Genomic DNA, 22,113 nt, shown 5'->3' on the forward strand with positions numbered 1-22,113 from the left:
ACATTTGAAGGAGTGAACTCATGAATCACCAGGGAGTTAGACAGTAATATGAACAGGAATTACGAAATATGACTTGTGGGTGAGGCCTGACCGTAGACAAAACACAGCAGTTCAGTTTAGATTTAACTTCAGTCACTGAAATGAAATCGAGTCATTCACAATGAAAATGAAGATTCAGTGAGATGAAATAATATCACAGGAAACAGTTTACGAATGCTCTCGGATTTATTGACGATCGCGAGCAGTCACCTTAATCATCAGGTTTTCTGAGTAAAACCTTTCTTTAGCACTGTGTTCCTAGTGTTGCTACTCTCAAACAGCTCCTGCAGGACTTCTGGCCGTTGCTTAAGAAAATGATAGGAGGAAACACCGGTGATAATTAACAGTCAGGGTAGGGGACGTGCTTGGATAACATAAGGCTGCTCGTTAAAAGAAGAAATCAGGGTCCCAGTCCCCGTCTAGCAAAGATTCCACGACTTTCTCATCGCAGTTCGGTGCACACTAAACAAATCATGAAATTACCGGTAACTGTTAAGTACTTTTCAACAACAGCTTTTCTGCAGGTGCAGGTGTTTCGCTGATCAACCTCCGTACAGAGTGAAAATCGTCAAGCGGTGTCCATCTCGAACTGTTGCCGTAGATAATTTGTGACTTATCCTTTGGTGGCACGTCCTTTGGATATCAGTCGGTCTTTTGTACCCATCACGTGTGAGATAGTGCGATTAGTACTAGTTTAAATTAAACTTTCGTCAGCTATGGCGAATTTGGAATTAAACTCCCTTCTCGCGTAAGACAGCAGTCAGTTTGATGTTAAAAAGCAGATACATTCAAAGACCTAAATATTTTTGTTTGTCTGAAACTAGTTACATGATTCCTGAAAGGGCAACGCGGTCTCATTCGTCGTGTCGAGAAATACGATATGTACAGCAGAAAATAAGTATCCTCCTGTTTGAAAAAGTTGTTACCAGTGTCTCTCGACCTAATTTTTGGATGAGAATATAGTTAATCTGCATGAGTACAGATTTATAATATTTTAAACAGTTTCCGAAATATTTGTGGTAAAGAATTGTAATCTGTTTTCCCACGTGACCCCAAAGGTGGCCGTACTAGTGTTCAGAGCACAGGTAATTCTGTTTTGTCCTTGGTAGAGGACACAGCTCCAAGAAGCTACCCTCCTGTTTCTCTTTGAAGATATTCGCCATCGGAAAGTGCCCCTTCTCTCCGTCGCTTGTAAGAGACGGCACCCTCTCTCGTCACAGAGAAGTCAGTGTGTTTGACAAATGATACATGTGGAATCCTCCACAGAGACACAAATGATCTTATCTGCGCGAGTTTCCGTGTTTCATATTCCAGTAACTTTCAGTGTGTATTCAGTTACATAGTGATTTATAAAATAATCAAGTTAGTGTTTTGACTCAAGTGCCAGATGCGGCGATTTATATGTCTGACATTTGTTTAAAATTGTTGTAAGAATTTATAAATGAGTTTATCAAGAGGTTGCAAAACGACTGCAAGGATTTCTGTATGCTTTATCATATGTATTTACATGAAACTATTGTGATAACTACGCGTGGTGGTTAGGATGAAACTATTTGCACTAAATCGAGGAGCCGTCAGATGAACAAACTTTTAAATTAGCGTGCTGGGTCGAGCTCATAGTCTTTCCTGTGTCGTCTTGCATCTGGAGTTTTGGTGAGGTATTTCCATCTCGGTTTCGTTTGAAGTCTGTAAAGTTGTGGGCGGTGTGTATGCTACCAGTGTTATTTTCGGTGTAACAGAACTTGTACGTTATTATGTAGCGCTTGCTGCTGGGCGTAAATGCTATGTCTGGACAAAGTAATTCCAGATTTTGCGCTGGTGAGAGATACTGAACAGTTACTCAATCAGCTGTTTGTATGTGGTCAACGCTTCGGGATTTCAACCAAGAGATCCAACCTCGGTACATCATTTATTAAATTATTTGCTAATGTCTCACTGCTGGTATAAGATTTTGGTATAAACATTATTAGGTTATGTTGGTGGGCTATAGAACGACGATGTATGGCCACACCCTATTAATGTTAGCGAACCACGGTGAGTTAATGCCCGTACGTTTCCACACTATGGCGGAACTTACTGCTGCGTCGTAATTGTTTGTATGAAAGGGGATACACGACGTGAGGAGTAGGAGCTAGAGTTCCTGAAAGAAACGTCATAATGATCTATATTGTAAAGCGTCTGTCCCGGATCACAGAACCCAGAGCCATTAGCAGGTTGCCTATCTAATGGCTTCCTGGGCAACAAAAATTTGATTTTCAATTTTTCTTATGAATAGCGAGCGAATTGAAAAATTTTAAATGCTAACGTTATCTACTCATTAAGAAATGTAATCTTATGTGAAAGGTTCAACACAGGGAGACAAGTATTACAGTTGCAACCAGTATGCGAGGGTGCTTTGATAAGTCGGTAAAAAAAAAAAAGAAAAAAATGTGGGTTTCGTAAATAACTCACCTTACTTTTGGACGTAGTCTCCTTTTATCATCCACGCTATTTACTTGACTTGGATCCAAGTGACTTCTTCCTCTTTCCGAACTTGTTCAAATGTCCAAATGTGTGTCAGTTCCTAAGGGACCAAACTGCTGAGGTCATCGGTCCCTAGAGTTGCATACTATTTAAACTAACTTACGCTAAGAAGAACACACACACACCCATGGTCGTGGGAGGGCTCGAACTTCCAGCGATAGGGGCAGCGCAATTTGTGACATGGCGCCTCTAACCGCGCGGCAACTCCGAGCGGCTTTCCGAACTTGAAACTTCGGCTTGCTGGGAAGAAATTTTCATCAAATGAGGAAGTCAACGAGAGTTTGCAGAATTGGACACAACCTCTTTTTCCAATGGAATGAAAACGCTGGACGATCACTGGATCAAGCGTATGTCACTCAAAGGGGTATACACTTGAATCCAACAATCAAATTCTGCAAATTACTCGTTGAGTGATACTATCACTTCCTCATTTGATGAAAATCTGTTGCCAGCAAGCCAAAGTTTCAAATTCGGAAACAGGAAGAAGTTACTTGGGGCTAAGTCTGGTGAATAGGGTGGGGACGAACCAGTTCAAATCCCAGTTCATACACTTTCGCTATTGTTACCGTTGATGTGTGGGATGGTACATTATCCAGGTGAAAGTTCTTTTTTTTGCGTGCCACTCGTGGTCTTTTTTTCAGCCAACGCAAGTTCTAAATGATCCAACAATGATGCACAAGAGTGCCCAGGCATGGTTTTGCCTTTTGTCCGTGTAATCTATGAGGTTCATTCCTCGGGAATCGTAAAAATGGTGGCCATTACTTTACCATCTGACAAAATGGTCTTTGACTGCTTTGGTGCAATTTCACCAGCTTCATCTGTCCGTTGTTTTCATTGTCTTTTTGATACTGGGTGTAATGGCGGATTCAGGTTTCATAAACTGTGGCAAATCAGCCTAAAAAGTCGTACGGATTGCGATTAAACGTCGCCAGACATTGTGTTGAAATATTGTGCGAGTGCGCTTTTGGTCGACTATGAGCAACCACAGCACGCTCATCGCACACAGCTCCTTCATACCTAATTCTTCGTGCACTCGCTCAGCTGAGATGCCCACTGTCTCAGTAGTCCCAAGAATTTTTATTCGGCCATCTTGCATTACTACACTCCTGGAAATGGAAAAAAGAACACATTGACACCGGTGTGTCAGACCCACCATACTTGCTCCGGACACTGCGAGAGGGCTGTACAAGCAATGATCACACGCACGGCACAGCGGACACACCAGGAACCGCGGTGTTGGCCGTCGAATGGCGCTAGCTGCGCAGCATTTGTGCACCGCCGCCGTCAGTGTCAGCCAGTTTGCCGTGGCATACGGAGCTCCATCGCAGTCTTTAACACTGGTAGCATGCCGCGACAGCGTGGACGTGAACCGTATGTGCAGTTGACGGACTTTGAGCGAGGGCGTATAGTGGGCATGCGGGAGGCCGGGTGGACGTACCGCCGAATTGCTCAACACGTGGGGCGTGAGGTCTCCACAGTACATCGATGTTGTCGCCAGTGGTCGGCGGAAGGTGCACGTGCCCGTCGACCTGGGACCGGACCGCAGCGACGCACGGATGCACGCCAAGACCGTAGGATCCTACGCAGTGCCGTAGGGGACCGCACCGCCACTTCCCAGCAAATTAGGGACACTGTTGCTCCTGGGGTATCGGCGAGGACCATTCGCAACCGTCTCCATGAAGCTGGGCTACGGTCCCGCACACCGTTAGGCCGTCTTCCGCTCACGCCCCAACATGGTGCAGCCCGCCTCCAGTGGTGTCGCGACAGGCGTGAATGGAGGGACGAATGGAGACGTGTCGTCTTCAGCGATGAGAGTCGCTTCTGCCTTGGTGCCAATGATGGTCGTATGCGTGTTTGGCGCCGTGCAGGTGAGCGCCACAATCAGGACTGCATACGACCGAGGCACACAGGGCCAACACCCGGCATCATGGTGTGGGGAGCGATCTCCTACACTGGCCGTACACCACTGGTGGTCGTCGAGGGGACACTGAATAGTGCACGGTACATCCAAACCGTCATCGAACCCATCGTTCTACCATTCCTAGACCGGCAAGGGAACTTGCTGTTCCAACAGGACAATGCACGTCCGCACGTATCCCGTGCCACCCAACGTGCTCTAGAAGGTGTAAGTCAACTACCCTGGCCAGCAAGATCTCCGGATCTGTCCCCCATTGAGCATGTTTGGGACTGGATGAAGCGTCGTCTCACGCGGTCTACACGTCCAGCACGAACGCTGGTCCAACTGAGGCGCCAGGTGGAAATGGCATGGCAAGCCGTTCCACAGGACTACATCCAGCATCTCTACGATCGTCTCCATGGGAGAATAGCAGCCTGCATTGCTGCGAAAGGTGGATACACACTGTACTAGTGCCGACATTGTGCATGCTCTGTTGCCTGTGTCTATGTGCCTGTGGTTCTGTCAGTGTGATCATGTGATGTATCTGACCCCAGGAATGTGTCAATAAAGTTTCCCCTTCCTGGGACAATGAATTCACGGTGTTCTTATTTCAATTTCCAGGAGTGTATATCATGGACTTCATCTATGATTTCCTTTGTGGTGACATCAGTTGGACGGCCGGAGTTCACTTTGTCCTCTGTGCTTGTCCGACCACGTTTAAATTCATTAATAGAGAAGTAAATGGTGTTTAGTTATGGTGCAGAGCCAATGTGAACTTCCTCCAGTTCTGATTTGTGCGGCAGTCCAGTCCTTCAAATGAAAATGTTTAATAATAAAGCGAATCTTTGTTTTGTCCATTTTCAGTCGCAGCGGACACACTGACCTAGTCTGACGGCTGTCAGCAGTAAACGGTGCGCTCTGCAGTGTTGAAATTCTGTATACGATGCTTCGAATAATTGAGCTTACCAATCACGAAGGCGTTACAAAAATGTTCCATTCTTGCATGGAAATTTACCAGATTTTGTCTCGAGTCGGTGTACGTCACCAAGGTCAAATACCTTGACTACATTCATCTAGTATTTTAGAATGTGAGCGCCTGGTTACCTGCAACGAACTTTACATATAATTTCAAACCCTTGTGAAACTTTTTACCGCGTACTGTATTTTCCCTGTTCATGCAGTCAGACTTCAGCATCTTGCATGACGTTGTAATATATTACTTTTTACTACTAAATCTGTTCACAACACGTTTTGCAGACGTCGAATGTATCGGCGAAATTATATGATTGTGTGACACACAACTGAAGAGCCATGACGTCGTAAACATTGAGATGCACTAAAAACGAGCTTTTGCTTAAAACGAAGCGCAGATTTTCAAGAATAGACTCAACCAGTGTTTGAAAATGAGAGCACTTAGTGATCTCCAACAAACCTTAAACATAGTTTCAAACATTTTTTTAAATTTCTCGCTTACATGTTTAACATCAAATTTTTAACATACTGGCTCATTTGTAAAGTAATCATAAGTTTGAAGCTCTTTTATACTTGGGATTATTTGAACAATCTGTGTATTTTATTGTGTATTAGACAGTGGACCCAGAAACGACGCAGAGGCTTCGTCCCGACGTAACCCTCAGTGGTTCACAACGCCATAACAGGCCACAGCAGTCCACCCACCCCACCGCCGCCCTACACCGAACCCTGGGCTATTGTGCGGTTGTGCGGTTCGGCTACCGGTAGACACCCCCCCTCCACCGGGAACGTCTCTTACCACACGAGTGTAACCCCAAATGTTTGCGTGGTAGAGCAACTATGGTGTACGCGTACGTGGAGACTGTTCGTGCAGCAATCGGCTTCCCGCAGCCACCTGTACTCGTCTTGTGATCGCTTTAACAGTTTAACTACCGATAACAAAGTAAGGAATACAGCCGCAGTCCGTCACACAACTCCAATCTAACTTAGCTGTCCAAAGACACTCAGTTAAGCACAGCACATGGATTCAATAAGCGTTACACTCACATTTCCTAAATTTTATCACGTAGCGTAGTGCATTACACTAAGTGAACTGTAAACTGTAAATATATCGAACAGTGTTATGTATTCGGGACAAAGTAGAATCTTTTTCAAGCATAAAGACGAGAGAAAATCGTGCAATGTACTCGTTAGGGCAAGATCATACGTCTCAGCGTTCGAGAGCAACCATGTATTCAGCGCTTTTAGCGACGAACTCATTGCTTATGTAGTTTTTACATAGACTTTTAACTATCCATCGTACTTTCTGCTGAGTCATTATTCTGTCTTACGATTCAACTGAAATGAACAAACATCGGCTTAAGTAATATGTGCGCTGTTCACGCGGTTTATGGCGTGTCAGCGTGTATAGCCCACACCGTGATTGTTGTTTGCTTTGCATTATTACTGAAGGAAAGTTATCTGACTGCAGTACGATTTTTCCTGGTACGAGGTAAGTGTGTGAACTAGCCAGAGTGGGCAGCATGTTGACAAGCGTCCAACAGCAACTCCAGGCGGCCCACCTGTGGCCTTCGGGACACGTGTCACCGCGTTGCTGAGCCACGTGCACACGCTCGGTGCGATCGATAGCGCAGGGCTCCAGGTCGAGTCCCGCCCCGCCTCTCAGTCGCCATTCTCATCCACATCGTCTTTAGCGCCGGCGATATCGCCGTTATTTCACTTTTGAACAGAACGTGGTCCGTTCAAGAACCGTGGAAGGGGGGGGGGGAGAGAGAAAAGTGGGGACTATTTAAGATCCTTTGAGGTATTTTTCTGTTCATGTTCTTTCTTCCATAACCTTCGATTGAGTGTCAGCTAGAGGTTAGTCTTGTATTGGTTTCTTCCTATTTTTTGCAAGACACGATAGTGAATGTTCGCTCTGTACGTTCCGTCGCACTTCCTATGTATATTGAGACGGAATGAACAATGCATCTAGCTTCCACGAAACCTTTATAGTAGCAGATACGTACGATTTAAAGTTTTCTACCGTTTTTCTGTTTCCTTTCATTGCTGCAGCTGTCTATACAGAATATTCCATCTCTTTTACATTAAGTCTTCTTAGAACATGGTGTCTATTCTTCGATATATTTTGTTGTTTGTGGCTATGTTAGTTTATTTTTAAATATGTACTCTCAGTCGCTTTAAAAATTATAAATTCATGGTTCATTCGGCAGCGTTATGCAGTTTTAAATTTATTTTCTTAGTCTCTTTATCTGACGTAACAATGACCTAATTTTTCGTGATATATATTCCGACGAGTCAGTAATACGGGGTGTTCAAAAAGTCTTTCCGCAGTGCCGTATAATTGTTAGCCGCGCGTGCCGTATGATTGTTCGCCTGCCTGGGTTACTTCCCTTCAAGTGGACTCTCCCAACATTCCACTGTTTCGCTTATCTCATCCAGCGTCAGTAGTATCGTTGGTGTGTGTCGTTACGTGTTGACGTGAACGTTTAAGCTTACTTCCTTTGTTAGTTCGTTTCGTTTTTGTCAGTGTTAAAATGCTAACCATTGAAGAACGTGTGTTTTTAGTCGAACACGTGTTCAAAGCTGGCTGTAAAATACACATTTTCAGTCTCAAACATTTAATTCAGTATTCCTGGAGACAACACTCCCACATCGCGATACTGTGCGAGATTTGATTAACAAATTTCGAAGTACGGGTTCAGTGACAGATCCACCGACAAGTGGTCGTCCTGGCGTTTTGTCTGAGGATAAACTACTCTACATTTTCGATAAAATGTCCGTGAGTCCGAAAAAGTCAGTACGAAAACTCGCCCAGGAAATCGATGTTAGTGTCAGAACGGCCCACAAAGCTGTAAGGAAAAAAAATTAGAACTTTTCCCATACAAAGTGACAGTGGTGCAAAAACTGAAAAATACTGATCATGGCAAGAGACTGCATTATTCTCAATGGTTCAAAAATTTCGTTCAACAAAATGGAAGAGATATTCTTAATGAAACGTTTTTCACTGATGAGGCGTGGTTTCATTTATCCGGGTAAATGAACTCGCAAAATTCTCGTATGTGGAGTACTGCAAATCCATTGTGTATTCATGAGGAACCACTTCATTCTGTGAAAATAGGAGTTTGGATTGCAATTGCTGCACGTCGAATTGTGGGTCCCATATTTGTAAACGAAACAATAAACGCACAACGAAACTGCAGTGATATTCTGTACCCATTCATAGGAGAACTTGTGTTAAATGAAATACTGAACGGTTATTTTCAACAAGCAACGAGCATACAGCTCGCGTTTCAGTGTCACTGCTTGCTGATGTTTCTGGTGATTGCATAATTTCACAGGGACTTTGGCCTCCACGATCGCACGACCTAACACCACCTGACTTTTTCTTCTGTGGTGCAGCGAAAACAACTGTCTATGAAAACCGTCCAAAATCCATCGATATTTGGAAAACTGCAGTATCCACTGTCACTGTTCTGTTACAGAAGAAACGTTACAGCTTGTGTTTGGCAACATGATTAGACGAATTGAATTGCGTATTCAACAACAGGGGGGACACTTTCAACATTTAATGTGGAAATTTGTAAGTAAAAATGAATATTCAATAAATTAATAACTTGTAATTCACTGAGTTTCATTTCGGTATATTCACTGCGGCATACGGCACGCGCGGCTAACAATCATACGGCACTGCGGAGAGACTTTTTAACACCCCGTGCATCATCACTACCTTTTATTCTTCTGACATCCCTCGCTTTCACCTACTGAGGTTCTATAGTAGCATGCTAACGTGGCGCTGGAATACACGCGTTAAAAGAATGAACATCATGAAGCAAGCAAACATCTATTCACAACTGTCTGGCGCATTTGATTATTTGTACGAGACTGTAAATTCATGTTCAGACATAGTGGAGGGGAGGGGGGGTCGAAGTGGATGCGAAGCCATAGAGCGTTCTTAAGGTTGTTGGATATCGTACTGGGAAACAGAGATTCGAGCTTCATCCATTTGCTACCTTACATGGTCAAGGTTCGTCCCCAAAGATGAGAAACTTGACCCCTTTCGGAAACGCACCAGTGAAATATAATACGAAAAAACAGCTCTAGATACAGTCTACAGTTCTCATTTTAATTGCTGGGTACACATGTGTTCGATAACTCTCGACCTGCGTGAGGTATTTACCCGTACTATGGATAGTATACGTGGGCGTAAGTGTACTATAAGATATATTTGTATGCCGACTTTTTCTACTTTACATTCGAGTAACTTCACAACAATTCCCAAAACTAATATTCTAAGTTGTAATGTTATTCATATGAGCAGTTAGTAGTTAAATATTTCGTAACTCATTCTGTTGTATTGCGCTCATATAACATTTACGTCCTCCATTTTTCCACTTAGTGGAAACTTCTCTCCATGGAGTAAATTCGTTGGGTATTATTCGCTTAAAGTGGTTATGTAAATCCAGGATTCCCTTGTTAACATTAGCACAATATCTGATCTCGACGAAACGTTTCAGGTGAAAAGAAAAAGTATGCCTTCTCCTGCACCTACTTGTGTTTTTCTTGGCGCCTACAACATAAGTAAATTAGGAATACCTTTTTCATACCTCTCTTTTCAGAATATGCTATTCTATTACTCAACCCTCCTGATTCTTGTTCATTCTCGAATCGATTTCAATGTTAAGAGCTAATCAGTTGCATGTTGGTAGTCCTAGCGTTTCTCCTCTTGCAACTGGGACTAAAGTCTTATCTTCATAATAATCGTTTATAAACGTAGAACGCAAAAATTTGAAAGTTGTAAAGTAGAATCTATTTAGTTAACCGGTTTTCAGATCAGGAGGCAGTGATGAGACTACTACAACTGACTATCGCCCTCAAAGACGATAAAGTAAAAGTGACCAACTGTGAAAAATATGTTACACTTAGGATGTGAAGTATACAAACAGAGTAAATATCATCTTTGACAGAGTATCTATGGCATAATTAAAAGTAATTAAAGTCAGTAACTTAGCAATAAATAAATAAGAAGGGAAGATACAAGAATCATTAAAGTTAAATACTGGAAAAAGGCTATATATATATATATATATATATATATATATATATATATATATATATATATATGCCGCACCTGATTCTATTATTTACATATTTGTGTTCTATTTATAAGTAGCATAGAAATGACAAGTTATTTTTGTGTGTAACTATAAACATTTTTATGGGCTGGGAATGTCGCTTCGATGGATAAACACCGGTGGCCTTTAAAGTCCATGGAATTTACGTAGGTGTTGACGCTCCAACAGCGGCAGTTTATGGAACAACAACAGAAAGCGTCATAAAAACAACGGAATTTGTTAAAACTACTGACAAACTTCGTCAACGGATCAAAAAATCAAATGTAGCAGCGCTTTCGGATTTCAACAGCACAAAGGAACTATGGGACACGTACCTGTGCAGCCCAGACCAACATTTCTAGCAACATCTGGTAACAGACGACTACCAGCAATGGGCACATTTCGTATCATGTATCGGCACTGACACATTCGACCTGCCGAGGAAGGTCTTTGGACAGAAAGACGTTAGTAAGGGGAAGTAGTCCGAGCTGATTATCTTCCCATACTAAAACAAAAACGAGTGTGCTTGCGGCCACTTACCAGTTCCACAGCATAAAAAAAGCCTAGGCAGGCATATTCAGAATGGGTGTCTGATTTACAAGATATTGCAAGGCATTGCAATTTCACATGTGAACATGACGGTCAAGAGAGAGTTTATACTGAGAGATTGATAAGAGGGTTCATTAACTACTTACCCCTCGTGATACCCTTCAGAAATTGGCTCTACAATCCTGCAGTCCTTCAATGGATGAAGTTTTAAAGATTGCTGAGGCGTATAAAGCTACTCTACGAATTGTAAAAACAATCAAGGGTGGAAATGCAGAAGACACACCTAAATTTTTTCAAATGAGCAGCCAGTTTAAATGGAAACAACCACATTCAAGAAGTTCATGAAAAGAAGGGAACACTAACCAGGAATAATGTGTAAGTATTACCCAGAATGTAGAGTGAACCATAGCCGGAATGAATGCAAATTGAGAAATGCGGTGAGCAGTACCTGCAAGAACACTGTATACATATCCCCCATCTGTCTGTGCAGAAATAAAGATCTTTTCACAGTCAAAAGCATCAACATTCAAACTCATGGACCAGGTAAAAGCAGATGAGAGCAAATGAAATTGCCTCAGCTGTAAAAACCAGCAGTAATGCAGTCATCAGCAGTGAAGATGTAAGGAAAACCTACGTACCACTGGAAATGGACGGCTGCACAATGAATTTCATTATGGGTAATGATGCAGCTTGCTGGCACTAGTAAACTTGAATGCTTACGAATTGCTGGGATCACCGGAGTACTTGAATTCAAATTTTACATTGACAACATCCAATGGAGCCCACGTTAAGTTGAAGGGACAAATGCCAGTTGTCAAACACAATGAAACAAACAAAAAGCTTACATTAATGATTGTCAACTCACGAAAGGACTTAGTCTCGTTGGCATCAACTGGTTCAGTGTCTTCAGTTTATCTTCAAAACCTCAAAGGAGTTATGAAATTTAATATAGTAGTTATATCACTGTTTATCAATTACAGGCCAGTACGATTTACTATGATGGATAAAGTTAAAAAAGAAAGACTTGCCAAAGAAGGAATCTAGAAGCCAGTGAAGACCAGTTAACAGGCTATATCAATTGCAGATCCAGACGTAAGCTATTATTTTAAAAAAGCTCTAACTGCTGGTGGAAGAACAGTACTGCTCCACTGATTTGGAGCGTAGTGGGAGTGTAAAAGGTGCTGTTGGGGTTGTTTTTGTTTCTGACGGTGCATAAACCCAGACAGCTCTGTTTCTTGCAGCGTGTTTAGTTCAGTGTTCGAGCACTCGTCGTGCGCACTTCGTATCACGACAGCACAATATCAACAAGTAGTTCCTGTAATAGTGCGCTGTATTAGATAGAGAAGCAGTGCGTAACGTACGCAGTACTGGAGGAAGTACGAGTATCTTACATATGGATAGTGACAGTGCAGGAGCAGACATAGACGGTGTTCATCTTGATGGTGATAATATTCAGGCTGTTGCAGGAACCTCAAATTTTAGCCCAACCAACACAACGCCTGCTACAAAAGGAAAGAACCGCCACAGAAGGGAAGCATCGTGGAAGAGGAATGTGTTAAAAAAGACACGGGACAAGTGCGCTATAGACGCACGTATTTCATGGCTAACTGTAAGTGCAAAGCGAAATGTTTTACTAAAGTGACGGATAATATTAAAACAAAGTTAACAATGTACTTCAGTGCAGTAGAGAACAGAAACAAACGGGATACATATATTTAGGCGGACTAAGTAGTATTACCCCTGTACAAAGACGTAGGCCTAAAACCGGCAACGGACAAAATCGAGACGCATGCAAGTACAGAATACAGCAAGGTGACTTGGACGTTCATGTGTGTAAAAGGGCTTTGTATTCGTTGCATGGTTTGCTTAAATGAAGGACTGACCAAATAACAAAAACTTACAGGATACAAGCCCGTTTCCTATGGCCAACCGTGGGAATCACAACAATAGGCCAAACAAAATATCTGACATTATTCTACAAACTATTGATGACTATAAAATTAGGTTTCCCAGACAAATCTCTCATTACAGTCGCGAAAGAAATAGAGAAACGCTGTCCCTCACCGGAATTAAATTTGGCAAAAATGCGTAGGTTATACTTCTAAAAGTATAAACCGACTGTCTATGAAAAAAATGCGGAAGGGGAAAAAATGTAGTCCATTAGTGTCATGTGATTTTTATTGCCGTAATTTTTCTGAGAACTACAACCTATCTTTTGGGGTTCCAGGTTCGAGTCCCAGCGGGATCAGGGATTTTCACCTGCCTCGAGATGACTGGGTATTTGTGTTCTCATAATTTCATCATCATTCATGAAAGTGTAAAGATTGGACTGAGCAAAGGTTGGGAATTTGTACCGGTGTTGATAACCGCACAGTTGAGCGCCCCACAAGCCAAACGTAATCATCGTCATCTTTTGGGGTGCCAAGAACTGACGCGTCCCAAACATGTGACCCTTTGGACAATCAGATCAAAAGGTAAAAGATTCTCCAACTGTCTAAAAACTGAAGATTGATCTAGGGTTGCATATGCAGAAAAATGAGGAATTTTACTGAGAGTTTCAAAAGAAAACAAACCAGGCTAAGAAAAATGAAAACACTGAAGTGCTGTCTTTGATTTTGAGCAAAGTCTGCCACTGCCAGTACTGTGAGAGGAGATACGTTTTTTTAAAAAAGGCATTTGTGGTTATATAACTTTTGTGAACACTCTGGAAGGACAGGCACATCATTGTGTTACACATACGATGACGTAGGGACGGTGAAAAAAAAAATGGCTCTGAGCACTATGGGACTCAACTGCTGAGGTCATTAGTCCCCTAGAACTTAGAACTAGTTAAACCTAGCTAACCTAAGGACATCACAAACATCCATGCCCGAGGCAGGATTCGAACCTGCGACCGTAGCGGTCTTGCGGTTCCAGACTGCAGCGCCTTTAACCGCACGGCCACTTCGGCCGGCAGGGACGGTGAAAATGAAGTGATTAGTGTGCTTATTAATTTCATTCAAAGCGATATAAGTGATGCCATTACAGTCTTGTATCTGTACTCAGATAACTGTATGGTGCAGTATAGGAACGTCGGTATATTTCATATACAGGGTGTTACAAAAAGGTACGGCCAAACTTTCAGGAAACATTCCTCACACACAAATAAAGAAAAGATGTTATGTGGACATCTGTCCGGAAACGCTTAATTTCCATGTTAAAGCTAGTTTCGTCAGTATGTACTGTACTTCCTCGATTCACCGCCAGTTGACCCAATTGAAGGAAGGTAATGTTGACTTCGGTGCTTGTGTTGACATGCGACTCATTGCTCTACAGTACTAGCATCAAGCACATCAGTACGTAGCATCAACAGGTTAGTGTTCATCACGAACGTGGTTTTGCAGTCAGTGCGATGTTTTCAAATGCGGAGTTGGCAGATGCCCATTTGATGTATGGATTAGCATGGGGCAATAGCCGTGGCACGGTACGTTTGTATCGAGACAGATTTCCAGAACGAAGGTGTCCCAACAGGAAGCCGTTCGAAGCAATTGATCGGCGTCTTAGGGAGCACGGAACATTCCAGCCTACGACTCGCGACTGGGGAAGACCTAGAACGACGAGGACACCTACAATGGACGAGGCAATTCTTCGTGCAGTTGACGATAACCCTAATGTCAGCGTCAGAGAAGTTGCTGCTGTACAAGTTAACGTCGACCACGTCACTGTATGGAGAGTGCTACGGGAGAACCAGTTGTTTCCGTACCATGTACAGCGTGTGCAGGCACTATCAGCAGCTGATTGGCCTCCACAGGTACACTTCTGCGAATGGTTCATCCAACAGTGTGTCAATCTTCATTTCAGTGCAGATGTTTTCTTTACGGATGAGGCTTCATTCCAACGTGATCAAATTGTAAATTTTCACAATCAACATGTGTGGGCTGACGAGAATCCGCACGCAATTGTGCAATCACGTCATCAACACAGATTTTCTGTGAACGTTTGGGCAGGCATTGTTGGTGATGTCTTGATTGGGCCCCATGTTGTTCCACCTACGCTCAATGGAGCACGTTATCATGATTTCATACGGGATACTCTACCTGTGCTGCTAGAACATGTGCCTTTACAAGTACGACACAACATGTGGTTCATGCACGATGGAGCTCTTGCACATTTCAGTCGAAGTGTTCGTACACTTCTCAACAACAGATTCGGTGAACGATGGATTGGTAGAGGCGGACCAATTCCATGGCCTCCACGCTCTCCTGACCTCAACCCTCTTGACTTTCATTTATGGGGGCATTTGAAAGCTCTTGTCTACGAAACCCCGGTACCAAATGTAGAGACTCTTCGTGCTCGTATTGTGGACGGCTGCGATACAATACGCCATTCTCCAGGGCTGCATCAGCGCATCAGAGATTCCATGCGACGGAGGGTGGATGCATGTATCCTCGCTAAAGGAGGACATTTTGAACATTTCCTGTAACAAAGTGTTTGAAGTCACGCTGGTACGCTCTGTTGCTGTGTGTTTCCATTCCATGATTAATATGATTTGAAGAGAAGTAATAAAATGAGCTCTAACATGGAAAGTAAGCGTTTCCGGACACATGTCCACATAACATCTTTTCTTTCTTTGTGTGTGTGAGTAATGTTTCCTGAAAGTTTGGCCGTACCTTTTTGTAACACCCTATATATATATATATATATATATATATATATATATATATAATACACTTTCAAAGGGCTAGGGAGATTTGAGAAAAAATACACCGATGTCCAGAACCCGCACCCAGCTTCCTCCCCTGCGACTAGACCTTCGGTGTAATTGAGAAGGAAATTCAAAGTGAGAGAGAATGAATTTGTCACAAGGTTATCATATCCAATTACATAATGTGAGTCGTAAGGTCATTGTTCATGATGTAACACAAATAATGTTTTTGGACTACACAACTAACTTCAAAAAATTGATCAGAATAAATGTCAGTCGTCGTAAAGGCGCAATATTGATAGCGCCAAAATATAGATACGTTGAATACAATAGTACTAGATTGTCGTGCACTGTTGATGACTGTACAATGGTAAGGGATGAGGAAGCAGGATCTACTCTCCCGTCAACTGCTCTGCATCGCAGTGTCTAAAAGGATGTTAGAAATGTAGCTTCGAAATATGTTCCACCTGATTGTTTGTAGTTCTACAACCAGATAGTTTGCACTGGGAGTGATGGTGCAGACGGTGATGATGTTCGTGCTGAACAAAAATGAACTTCGAGTGAACCTCATTTCCATGGTGTATATAAGTCATGTTGCATTTTAACGATTTTTACTCTCAGTGTGAGTCTGCTGTGTAACAAAGTATCTTACATTGATGATAACTTGTGTAAGTAGTACTGGTTATTGCATTCTTCATAGTAAACAGAAGATTTTAAAGCAACAGTAAATCCACAGCCTGAAGTAGATGAGTATCCGATTGCAAAACCTGATGAGCCATTTCAGAATATCTTAAATGACGAATGTTTTACAAAAATAGACTTATCAGATGCGTATATCCAGTTGGAAGTGGACAAAGAATCCAAGATGATGACGGTTGTGAATACTCCTCTTGGCCTGTTCAGATACCAGACATTACCATTTGGCATAGCAAGTGTTCCTACAATACACCAGCGATTTGTGGAACAACCCAGGATATTGCAATTATATAGACGATATAATAGTCGCAGGGACAAATATGGATTAACACATGAAGAATTTGGAATATTAAATATTGAAGGTGGTGTAGAAACGGAATAAAAGATATCATGAGACATTGCATGGCACTTCTAATTCGGTGCAGGGAATACGATCTACGGCGATTTGACTTCATACATTGTGACGAAATGGTGGGCAGCAGTTTATGGTCTTGTTTGCGTGCTCTAGGGAAAGAAATACGGTAAGCTTTACCTGCATTCAAAGGAACAGGGTACTGACTTAAATGACTGCTGTAAAAGCACAGTGTTGGTGGGTCGACAAAGCGCGTTTTTTCTGGGGAACAATGAAGAGACATTTCCAGACGGCCACGTGCAGCGGTCGCATTGTGCAAAACACATTAGCTTTGGCGCCAGACAGGGGACAGACGTCCAGGTATACGGCGTAGCGCCGAAAAGTCGCCGACAACGCATTGTAAGCCTTGTTAGCGAGCAAGCCGCCGAAAGAAATGTAAGCATTCTGCAAACGTCCGTGGGACAGGGAAACTGGCGCCCAGACGTCCAGACTCTGTGTCAAAACATATTTTGTCAATGCGAGTTTATGGCCGTTCTTTGCAAACTTTGAAATAGACACAACAGGGGAGATGATAAGCTATTTATGGAGGGCTGTGCTTCCACCCTGTATTGTGTTAGCAAAAGACACGACAAATGCGTGGGAAAGAGGCCACGAAGCTGAATTTTTTTCCGTTTTCTGCCAATTAACTTTAAAGTCCCTGATTGGGCAAATCGGTTTGCAGTGCAAAGACCATTCTCCGAGCTTAGAATGCCAGGCTCCAGCTCGTGTTTGAATTGTGTGTAAGTGGGGGAAGTCAGAAAAGAGAAATGTGCTTTTGGAACTGAGCTGACAAGGGAAAATAGAGGAAGGAAGAAATGGCACTCTTGTATTAGTCTCTTGTACTGGCGCTTCGCTAGTAAAGAACTGCAGATCTCTACCTAAACGGTGAGACTTGTGTCCTTTGCTAGTGAGCGACTTAGATCCTGTGCCAGTCACCTCAACCGTCAGAGGTACTGCTTATATCATCACAGTCTCAACGAGTGACGTGTGCGTGTACTTTTTTGTCTTGGCTCGGCCTTCTAAACGTTTGACGTATTCCGACACGCACAGTCGTGGCACGGAGTCAAATTGGTTTGGCAGACCAGCAAACGGGTCCACCTGCACACTGGAATCCATCGGGGTTTCAGAGGCTCATAGGGAAGTACCTGCGTTCTGAATTAACCGAACGCGAGACCGCGTACTTGCATTTTTCTGGAACGCGCATTTAATAACAGATACCCGCCGTCCATGACTTCAGTCGCCGAACGCATTGTGGTATCCCGCCTTGACCAGTAGGATGGTAAAGTATTCGCTGCTGCGATGTAGGGCTATAATATCTATTTCTCAGCACCCTGTTCTTTGGAAAGATATTTTTATATCCTTTTTTTGTATGGTAGAGTATAGATGCTTGGTGGTGGCGTAGTTTGATGCCATAACCTTGATTCTCGTGTATGAAGATAGATGGAGCGAGTAGTGTTCTGGTTAGTGTCTTTGTCGAACCCTAGCAAATCACTCTGTCCACCATAGATCCCATGTTGGTAAGGCGTTTGTTAAATGAAAATGTTTGTGTGATGTTTATTTAATAATTTTGCTGTCCTGTCATGTTTAAGATCAATAAATCGATGTCAATTAGACTACAACTTCCCCCTGAGTTATAATTAACAGTTCCTTCCCATTTCTTATGGCAGTCTAGATCTGGAAGGTAAGGAGTAGCTTTTTCACTTGGTGTCAACTGTGTGGATCTTAACTTTATTAACGATAATCTTCTTTCAATCATTAACAATTTTAACACAGTTGCAAGTACGTAAGTTAATTTTTTTATCAGTAAGTATGAGACTTGCATTGTAGTGCATAACAGTTTGGAATACATTTACAACCACATGAAATGCTAAGCACCGATTAAGTATCGATTAACAGTAGTCGCTTAATCGTGTAGTAAATATTGTTCGTATCAAATACGGGTTGTCCAGTGAAAATCATGCAGTCCAGTCGTTTCAGTAGACAGTAGCAGCTGCCCCACGAGTACGGCTTTTACTCGCGGACGCCAGTCACTGTGCGCGGCGTGGCCGTGATGACCGCGGCGGGAGGGCGGTTTTAACCGGCAGCAGCCGTAATCTGCAGCGGAGCGGCTGCTGCTGCTGCTGCTGCTGCTGCGATGTCCCCAGCGCACCGTTGCCCCGCCGGATTTAATCTTGTGGTTATACTTTATGCTGGCAGATTTCCCTCAGTGCTGCGTCCCTAGGTAAGCGAGTCTGGAATTAATCCCGCCCCTACTCTCTCGTTGCGTTTTCCGCTTAAATTACAGGCTGCTTTACTCTTCTGTGGTAGCACGCACGCGCCTTTATAGCTAAATTCTTGTGTGTTACTGCATTCCCCTTAATGTTTATTGTGATCCGTACCACTTGATGTCAATTCCAACCTGCAGATACAGAGCTTGACAGCGAGCAATTCATGTAGTGTTCACTGGATCCACATTCCGTCAAGCGCTTTATTACAGTAACCTAATTCCTGCTTTGTTGTTCTCTTATTGTCAGCTGTGTATGTTTGTGTTCCTTGACTCACTTCGCATCGTTATTCAAAGTGTAGACATGCTATTTAGTCCCTGACAGTCGCTTTGCATCTTTCTTTTTGATTGTCTGATGGCTTAGTGCACTTGTTGTATACTACTCTTCATTTTTAGCGTTCCGTACCTAAGTCACTTTGCTTTGCGTCCGCCTGTCCGTCTCTCCGACTGTTAAAAGCCATTTTTCTCAGGTATGGATGGACGTATCAAGTTGAAATTTGTCATACACTAAGATCTAGTGCCCATTGGCGGTATAACAATTTAAGCTTCTGAGTCATGGCAAACAAAACATTGAGGGTTGAATAACACTTACGCGGTTTTTTGTTCTACTGATTTTTATACTCGCAAACTCAGCCTACAAGGTACTTCCTGTTGACCTAGAATCAAATGGTTCAAATGGCTCTGAGCACTATGGGACTCAACTTCTAAGGTCATCAGTCCCCTAGAACTTAGAACTACTTAACCCTAACTAATCTAAGAACATCACACACATCCATGCCCGAGGCAGGATTCGAACCTGCGACCGTAGCGGTCGCGTGGTTCCAGACTGTAGCGCCTAGAACCGCTCGGCCACCCCGGCCGGAACCTAGAATCATGAAATTTGGCAGGAGGCGAGGTTTCAGGATACAAGCAAAAAAGAAAAAAGTCTGAAATTGTTAATTTTTAATTATATCACTCGAAAAAAGTTATTTTGTCATTTATTATCTGACTTCAAACTTAAAACATTCTATAAAGTCATGGAATTCCCGGGACCAATATCTTGCCAGCATAAATGTCGGTAACAGGGAAAAAATCACCATGGTTCTAGATCCTCGAGATGGATGTACTGTGTATGTATGTAATTAAGTTTGTACGAAACTCTCAGAGCGCCAGTCCTACTCATACATCGCCAATGTTTTTTGTGTTACATTCCAGTTATCCAGATTAGATTAGATTGGATTGGATTAGATTTACTTTCATTCCAACTGATCCGTAATGTCTATGTCCTCTAGGATGTACACCATGTCAGAAAAACAATAATACATGACAAACATTTAAAAATATAACAAATAAGCTAATATACCTTCCACCTGTCCCAAGTGGAATGATCGTCTTTTTTTATGAACCCTATATGAATGGATCGTTTTACAATACTCATTTACTAAGATCGCACTAATGCACTGAATTTAAAATTTAAAAAAAATGCTTTTTAATTTATAGGGTTGTTGTTGTTGTTGTCTTCATTCCGAAAACTGGTTTGATGCAACTCTCCACACTACTCTATTCTGTGCAGGCATCTTCATCTCCAAAAAATGACTGCAACCTATACCCATTTGAACCTGCTTACTGTATTCATCTCTTGGCCTACCTCTACAATTTTTACTCCCTACACTTCCCTTTATTACCAAGCTGACTATTCCTTCATGACTCTGGATGTGTCCTATAATGGATCCCTTCCTTTAGTCAAATTGTGCCATAAATACCTTTTTTCTTCAATTCAATTCACCACCTCCTCATTAGTTACTCAATGTTGTTGTTGTGGTCTTCAGTCCTGAGACTGGTTTGATGCAGCTCTCCATGCTACTCTATCCTGTGCAAGCTTCTTCATCTCCCAGTACCTACTGCAACCTACATCCTTCTGAATCTGCTTAGTGTATTGATCTCTTGGTCTCCCTCTACGATTTTTACCCTCCACGCTGCCCTCCAGTGCTAAATTTGTGATCCCTCGATGCCTCAGAACATGTCCTACCAACCGATCCCTTCTTCTAGTCAAGTTGTGCCACAAACTTCTCTTCTCCCCAATCCTATTCAATACCTCCTCATTAGTTACATGATCTACCCACCTTATCTTCAGCATTCTTCTGTAGCACCACATTTCGAAAGCTTCTATTCTCTTTTTGTCCAAACTAGTTATCGTCCATGTCTCACTTCCATACATGACTACACTCCATACAAATACTTTTAGAAACGACTTCCTGACACCTAAATCTATATTCGATGTTAACAAATTTCTCTTCTTGAGAAACGCTTTCCTTGCCATTGCCAGTCTACATTTTATATCCTCTCTACTTCGACCATCATCGGTTATTTTACTCCCTAAATAGCAAAACTCCTTTACTACTTTAAGTGTCTCATTTCCTAATCTAATTCCCTCAGCATCACCTGACTTAATTCGACTACATTCCATTATCCTCGTTTTGCTGTTGTTGATGTTCATCTTATATCCTCCTTTCAAGACACTGTCCATTCCGTTGAACTGCTCTTCCAAATCCTTTGCTGTCTCTGACAGAATTACAATGTCATTCGCGAACCTCAAAGTTTTTACTTCTTCTCCATGAATTTTAATACCTACTCCGAATTTTTCTTTTGTTTCCTTTACTGCTTGCTCAATATACAGATTGAATAACATCGGGGAGAGGCTACAACCCTGTCTCACTCCTTTCCCAACCACTGCTTCCCTTTCATGCCCCTCGACTCTTATAACTGCCCTCTGGTTTCTGTACAAATTGTAAATAGCCTTTCGCTCCCTGTATTTTACCCCTGCCACCTTCAGAATTTGAAAGAGAGTATTCCAGTCAACATTGTCAAAAGCTTTCTCTAAGTCTACAAATGCTAGAAACGTAGGTTTGCCTTTTCTTAATCTTTCTTCCAAGATAATTCGTAGGGTCAGTATTGCCTCACGTGTTCCAACATTTCTACGGAATCCAAACTGATCTTCCCCGAGGT

The sequence above is a fragment of the Schistocerca cancellata genome, chromosome 1 (genome assembly GCF_023864275.1).
Source record: "Schistocerca cancellata isolate TAMUIC-IGC-003103 chromosome 1, iqSchCanc2.1, whole genome shotgun sequence".
Classification (NCBI taxonomy): Eukaryota; Metazoa; Arthropoda; class Insecta; order Orthoptera; family Acrididae; genus Schistocerca; species Schistocerca cancellata.